Source organism: Saimiri boliviensis, chromosome 6 (genome assembly GCF_048565385.1).
Source record: "Saimiri boliviensis isolate mSaiBol1 chromosome 6, mSaiBol1.pri, whole genome shotgun sequence".
Classification (NCBI taxonomy): domain Eukaryota; kingdom Metazoa; phylum Chordata; class Mammalia; order Primates; family Cebidae; genus Saimiri; species Saimiri boliviensis.
Genome location: NC_133454.1, coordinates 111,576,955 through 111,584,205, shown reverse-complemented (window position 1 = coordinate 111,584,205; position 7,251 = coordinate 111,576,955). Strand labels below are relative to the sequence as shown.

General features: G+C 46.2%; 1 pseudogene; it reads left to right on the top strand.

Annotated features, from left to right (window-relative positions):
• The first annotated feature begins 221 nt into the window (after nucleotides 1-221).
• On the top strand, nucleotides 222-1,078 carry LOC101033516 (prohibitin 1 pseudogene; annotated as a pseudogene).
• Nucleotides 1,079-7,251: the final 6,173 nt, after the last annotated feature.

Below are 7,251 nucleotides of genomic sequence, written 5' to 3'. Positions count from 1 at the left end.
GTTGGATTATTTCACAAAACCTGTATCCACACCTGTTTATTTGGCACTAGATGCATCTCATTCCAAGTCATGTTATGTGATCTTTCCTCTAAAACATTGTATCTTAAACTCCAGTGCACACCAGCATCACTTTGGATGAATGACTGCTTACCAAAGGTAAAAATTCATCATAGGAGTTGTGACTGTAGATGCATGGTTGGGGAATTCATGTGGGGGTCAGAGTGGAAGCAGGTGCGAGAGGGTCCAGCAGAAGAAAACATGGCTGCCAAAGTGTTTGAGTCCATCGGCAAGTTTGGCCTGGCCTTAGCTGTTACAGGAGGCCTGGTGAACTCTGCCTTGTATATAATGTGGATGCTGGGCACAGAGCCGTCATCTTTGACCAATTCCGTGGAGTACAGGACATTGTGGTATGGGAAGGGACTCATATTCTCGTCCCGTGGGTACAGAAACCAATTATCTTTGACTGCCGTTCTCCACCACGTATGTCCCAGTCATCACTGGTAGCAAAAATTTGCAGATTGTCAACAGCAGCCTGCGCATCCTCTTCCGGCCCGTCACTAGCCAGCTTTCTCGCATCTTCACCAGCATCAGAGGGAACCATGATGAGCCTGTGCTGCCGTCCATCACTACCGAGATCCTCAAGTCAGTGGCGGCTCGCTTTGATGCTGGGGAACTAATCACCTGGGGAGAGCTGGTCTCCAGGCAGGTGAGCAGCGACCTTACGGATCAAGCAGCCACCTTAGGGCTCATCCTGGAAGGCGTGTCCTTGACACATCTGACCTTCGGGAAGGAGTTCACAGAAGTGGTGGAAGCCAAGCAGGTGGCTCAGCAGGAAGCAGAGAGGGCCAGATTTGTGGTCGAAAAGGCTAAGCAGCAGAAAAAGGCAGCCATCATCTCTGCTGAGGGCAATTCCAAGGCAGCCGAGCTGATCACCAACTCACTGGCCACCGCAGGGGACGGCCTGGTTGAGCTGCGCAAGCCGGAAGCTGCGGAGGACATCACGTACCAGCTCTCAGACTCTCGGAACAGCACCTGCCTGCCGGCGGGGCAGTTCATGCTCCTCCAGCTGCCCTGGTGAGGGCCCACCCTGTCTACACCTCTCTGGGCCAACTGCGCCACAGCCCCAGTGATTCTTAACACTGCCTTCCTTCTGCCCCCACCCCAGAAATCGTCGTGAAATTTCATGATTGGCTTAAAGTGAAGGAAATAAAGGGAAACTCACTTCAAATGTCTAAAAAAAAAAAGAAGAAGAAGAAGTTGTGATTTTGCATTGAGGCAGTGTCCAAGAATCTGCATTTAACCAGCTCTCTCAGTGATTCTTTTAAAAAAAAATTTTTACAAAAAGAGAGAGAGATGGAGTCTCACTATCTTGCCTAAGCTGGTCTTGAACTCTTGGGCTCAAGTGATCCTCCTGCCTCAGCCTCCCAAAGTACTAGGACTAGAGGCGCGAGGCCTCATACTGAGCCTCTCTCAGTGACTCTGATACCCAGAAACTTGCTCCTGGTGCCCGGGTCCCTGACGCTGGGTCATTGCTTGGGTTGTAAGAGACCTTTTGTTTAAATTCACATCCACCCTCTTCTTGGCCTTATTGGTAAACATGATACAGAAACTCCCTTCCTGACAGATGTAAGCCACCTGTCTCCTGCAGCACCTCTCCTAATCTGTTGGGTTTAGCCCTGACACTCTACAGGTCCAGCCTTCCCTGGGAGGTGCGAGTGTCTTCACAGAAAAGTCCTCACTGGTCACGCGCAGGACTGGGCAGCCAAGCGTACTGTCATTTTGAGATAAATTCTGAGGCCACTCCTGGTATCAGCATGAATCACCCATGACACCTCAATCATACAGATTTTAAGGCCAGTATTAGGAATTCACATACCTCCATTTTCTGAGAACCATTTACCCTTCAAGTGCCCTTTCATGGGTTTCCAGAAACCCAGATCTGCTTCTATAGGGCTGGGAATAAAAACTGAGGGGACATGAATTCGCCAAGGTGGTGTGAACATGGGCCCAGGTTCTAGCTCTGCCCTTTGCCTGGCGTGGGATTTGGGAAACAGACCTTTTCCTTCTCTGAACCATCAATGGCCCCTCCATGCTTTATAGCTGCGGATACTCTCTTGTAGGACTCTTAGGAAAGGTCAGTGTCGGAATGGAGGAGAAAGTGAAGGTCTGTAGTCACTCATGCAGTCAGCAAGTATTTATTGAGTGCCTACTGTATGTCAGCTAGACCCAGGAAACGTCAGGATGACAAAAGTAGACGTGCTGTTCTCTCGGAGCTCAGAATCTACCAGGGTAGACAGACATAAAATGACTAATAAGATAAATAACTATAAAATTGCAGCAGTAGTAAGTGCTAAGAAGAAAGTCAATGGTCAAAGTCAAGAACCAGCGGTCAGGAGCTGTCAGGGAGCACCGGTGAGGTCTCTGACCCTGAGCGATTGGCAGAGTGAGGCAGGGTAAAGGCAGCAGGATTGGTGGAAGGTAGCACAGGGGTTGGAAGGACCCCACTAGCTGAGGACAGCTCAGATCAAAGAGATGATGCCCAGGGAGCTGGGTGGGGAGGACAATTCAAGGGACAGGACCGTCACACCTTGTACTCCATCATCTGTGTGACATCCTCAGGGTGGCCCCTCTGATGTATTTCCAGCCTCCATCTATCAAAACTCTTCCTATTTTATACTCAATGACATAGTCAGGAGCAATATGGCACAGTGGTCAGAACGCAGTTTCTGGAGCAGACAGACCTGTTTCAAGACCTGGTTCCACTGCTGATTGCCTGGGGGACCCCGGACAAGATACTTCCTCTCTCTCAGTCTCAGTTTCCTCTTCTGTGAAATAAGGAAATAATATTACTTACCTCTTAGGATCAGTGGGATGAATTAATACACGTGAAAGTTTTAGAACAGTACCTGGCACATAGTAACTGGCGAACAAATTCTAGCTACTAATATTCCTGGTTTTCTTTTCTTTCTTTTTTTTTTTTTTTTTTTTTTTTTTTTTTTTTTTTTTTTTTTGGAGATGGAGTCTTGCTCTCTCGCCCTCGCCTAGGCTGGAGTGCAATGGCATGATCTCAGCTCACTGCAACCTTCACCTCCAGGTTCAAGCCATTCTCCTGCCTCAGCTTCCCGAGTCTGGGACTATAGGCATGAGCCACCACGCCCAGCTAATTTTTGTATTTTTAGTGGAAACGAGGTTTCACAGTGTTGGCCAGGCTGGTCTCGAACTCCTGACCTCGAGTGATCTGGCCACCTCGGCCTCCCAAAGAGCTGGGATTACAGACGTGAGCCACCGCGCCCAGGCATGTTACTGGTTTTCTAAGAACTTAATATGTAGTAGCTCATTTACTTTCTACAGAAAATCTATGGAAGTTACCATTATCATTGCAGTTTTTTATAGAAGGGTTCATTCATTCTTTAAGAATACGTTAGGCATTGTGCTAGCAGCTAGGATTGGCAGTGAGCAAAACTAACATAGGCCCCACTCTTAGATGCAGGAATCGTGCTTAAAATGCTACTGAGCTCCTACTGACCAAGTCCGGGACACCTTATGCTTCAATATAAATCAGGATAGCAACGATTTTAAGGTATTACATAAAACAGGAACCCATGAGTCCATACCAACATAAATAAATGAATATACAAATAAATAAATGGGGTGGAGGAAAATTCTTCAGTATGTTGCAATGCCAACTAATACATGCAGAGAAAATAATGTATTTTTTTTTAATTCACAGATTGGTAAATACCTTAGTAATAACTGATTCAAGCAGAATTGTCGATGGTTGCTAAAACTATAAGGTAGAAGTTTGATGAGGAGTAAGATATTTATATGTTCTCAGAATACTTATTACAGGTGAGGCATGGTGGCCCACATCCGTAATCCCAGCACTTTGGGAGGCTGAGGTGGGCAGATCACTTGAGCCCGGGAGTTTGAGGCCAGCCTGCGCACCATGGTGAAACCCTGTCTCTATGAAAAATATAAAAAACTAGCCAGACACGGTGGCATGAACCTGTGGTCCCAGCTAGTTGGTTGTCTGAGGTGGGAGGATGGCTTGAGCCCAGGAGGCCAATGCTGCAGGGAGCTGTAATCACAGCCTGAGAGACAGAGCGATACCTTGTTTCCAAAAAAAATACTTATTACAATGAAGAAAATCATGACTTCATAGAAGCAAACTCTGACAGACACCACCTTCAACAGGTGATGAAAGCTAACGTCACCAGCAACAGGACCAACTGGCATCATGTACCTCTTGATACAATGCAAGAGGGCGACACGATGGCACTTCTGTGGCATTCCCGTAAATATGCATAACTGGAATCTAATCATGAAGACACATCGGACAAACCGGAGAGACTCTATAACTGATCCATACTCTTCAAAGCTGCAAAGATCGTGAAAGACCAAGACAGACTGAGAGACCTCTCTAAACCAGAGACCCGATAACTAAGAGCAACATGTGATCCTGGGCCAGAGGTTTGGTTTTGTTTGTTTGGTTTTTGTTTTTTTGCTATAAAGTGTTGTATGGATTAATAAATCACAAAACAACTACCTCTTTTCTGCTATAAGGGAACATCACTGGGACAACTGGAAAACCATGAACGTCTAGAGGTGACGTCATAGTATTACATCCATGCTTGCAACAAGGATTCCATTTTCAAAAAAAAAAGAATGCAAAAAAGAAAGGATCTTTAAGTTATAGAAGTAAGTCTTTAAGTTATAGAAAATGTAAAAAAATAAAAATCTTTAAGTTATATAAAAAGAATTAATTTTAAAAATAAAAATTACTCATGTTAATTTCCTGATGATTATACCGTAGAGATGAAAGAAAATGTCCCTGTGCTTAGGAATACACACTAAGGACTACTAAGGAGTAAAGGAGCTTGATATTCACAACTATCTCTTAAATGGCCCAGAAAATAATCATAATATGCGTGTGTGTGTATGGATGGATCGATGAATAGGTAGGTAGATAATGACAGAGCAAATAAGGTAATTGTGAACGTTTGGGGAATCTGGGTTAAAGATACACAAAGTTGTTGGCCAGGCACGGTGGCTCACACCTATAATACCAGCACTTTGGGAGGCCGAGGTGGGTGGATTACCTGAGGTCAGGAGATCGAGACCAGCCTGGCCAACATAGCGAAATCCCATCTGTACTAAAAATACAAAAATTAGTCAGGTGTGGTAGTGTGCGCCTGTGAGCCCACCTACTCAGGAGGCTGAGGCAGGAGAATCACTTGAATCCAGGAGACAGAGGTTGCAGTGAGCTGAGATGGCATCACTGTACTCCAGCCGGAGTGATAGAGCCAGACTCCATCTCAAAAAATAAAAAATAAAAATAGTTCTTTATAGTATTCTTGCACTCTTTCTCCCCCAAAGCAGCAGGGTCTCACTCTGTTACCCAGGTAAGAGTACAGTGGCATGATCACCGCTCACTGTAGCCTCAACCTCCTGGGCTCAAGCCATCCTCCCGCCTCGTTTTTAATTTTCTTTTTTTTTTTTTTTTTTTTTTTTTTTTTTTTTGTAGAGACGAGATCTCACTACGTTGCCCAGGCTGGTCCCGAACTCCTGGGCCCAAGCAATTCTCCCGCATCAGCCTTCAAGTGCTGGGATTACAGGCTTGAGCTACCAAGCCTGGCCCTAAATCTGACATCATTTCAAAATTAAAAGCTACCAAAAAAAAAATTAAGAACAATTCCAACCCTCCCCCCATACCTGTTTGAGAGGAGCAGGGACAAGGCGTGTGTAGGGGAGACAGATCAGATGGAGAATTGGAAACCCACTCAGGGGGCTGTGCCTCTCTGCAGACAGTTGTTTCTGGAAGGCTGCATATGGGTACCGACAGTGAGAAACATTATTTCTGGCCCATTTCCAGCGAGGGAGGAAAGAGCAAGAGGAAACAGAGAAAGCTCTGTCAGGCGGAGGGGTAGGGCCCTCGGGACCAGCACCAGGGAAGTGGGAAGTTGGGGTGCGGGCAGAAGGTGGAGTCCTGGCAGGCTCTGCAGAGTCAGCAGGGCTTGCTGGGCTGAGCCCTGGGAATCCGGGAGTCACTGACCTCTCCCCCCACAGGGAGAAGGGAAAGAGGAGAGAAGAAGAAAGATAAAAGGGAAGAAGAGGGGAAAGAGGAAGAAGGGGAGAAGCTGGCAATGCAGTTAGTTTCTACTAACGTAGTCTCTGCCAAGCACTGTTCTGGGTGATTTGCATACACTACCTCACCAATCTTCATTAAAAATATTTGAGATCACCTCTTTTATTATTCCCATTTTAGATATGACGAAACAGCAGCTTAAAGATTTAAGGCAGAGATCCTATTTGGGGCAGCATAGTGGAAGAGACACGCTAACTGACCCTCATGCTGAAAGCAGCTAAAAAGGCTGGTTAAAACAAGAAAGTTGTTTAAAAAAATTCTTTTATTTGAGACAGGGTAGAGTCTCACTCTGCCACCCAGGCTGGAGTGCAGTGGCGTGTTCACGGCTCACTGCAGCCTTGACCTCCTGGGCTCAAGTGATCCTCCCGAGTAGCTGGGACTACAGGCGCATGCCACCACACCCGGCTGATTATGTTTTTGTTTTCGTTGGTTTTGCCATGTTGCCCAGACTGGTCTCAAACTCCTGACCTCAAGCGATCTGCCCACCTTGGCCTCCCAAAGTGCTGAGATTACAGGCGTGAGCCACTGTGCCCAGCCTCAAATAGGAAATTTGGTAAAATGAATTAACAGTCTGGCAAGAAAGTATGGAACACTCAGAAGCCAAAAAGTAAGTGAAAGCGGGAATCTAGGGAAGCAGGCAGGGCAGGAAGGGGTCTTTGACCTAGTGGGCATTTGCCAAATCATGTGAGCTCAAGCTCTGTTTCTCATGGACTAACAGAGATGTAAGACACAGGAGCCAACTCTCAGAACCCACCCAAGATAGACAACGCCATCCTACCGCCTGGACAAAGCTGAAGCTCCAGCGGTCTCCACCTTCAGGTTACGGAAAAACTAGGAGCGAATCTTACCACTCACCATCCCTGCAAAAATCTGCAAAGAAATCTCAGCACCAAGTTGAGGGTAAAAGCATTTTCGCTGAGAATTCATAATCCCAGATGGGCTGTCAGCGGTTTTGAAGCCTGAACTCACAATCCCTGGTTAAATTAAAACATCTCAAGCTGAAGTTTTAGATGATAGTATCCCTCCAGAGATTTTGGCATGAAAGTAAAAGCAGGTAGCAGAAAATTCCTTCTTTTCTTGGATGTTCAAAAAGCAAAAAGGTAAGC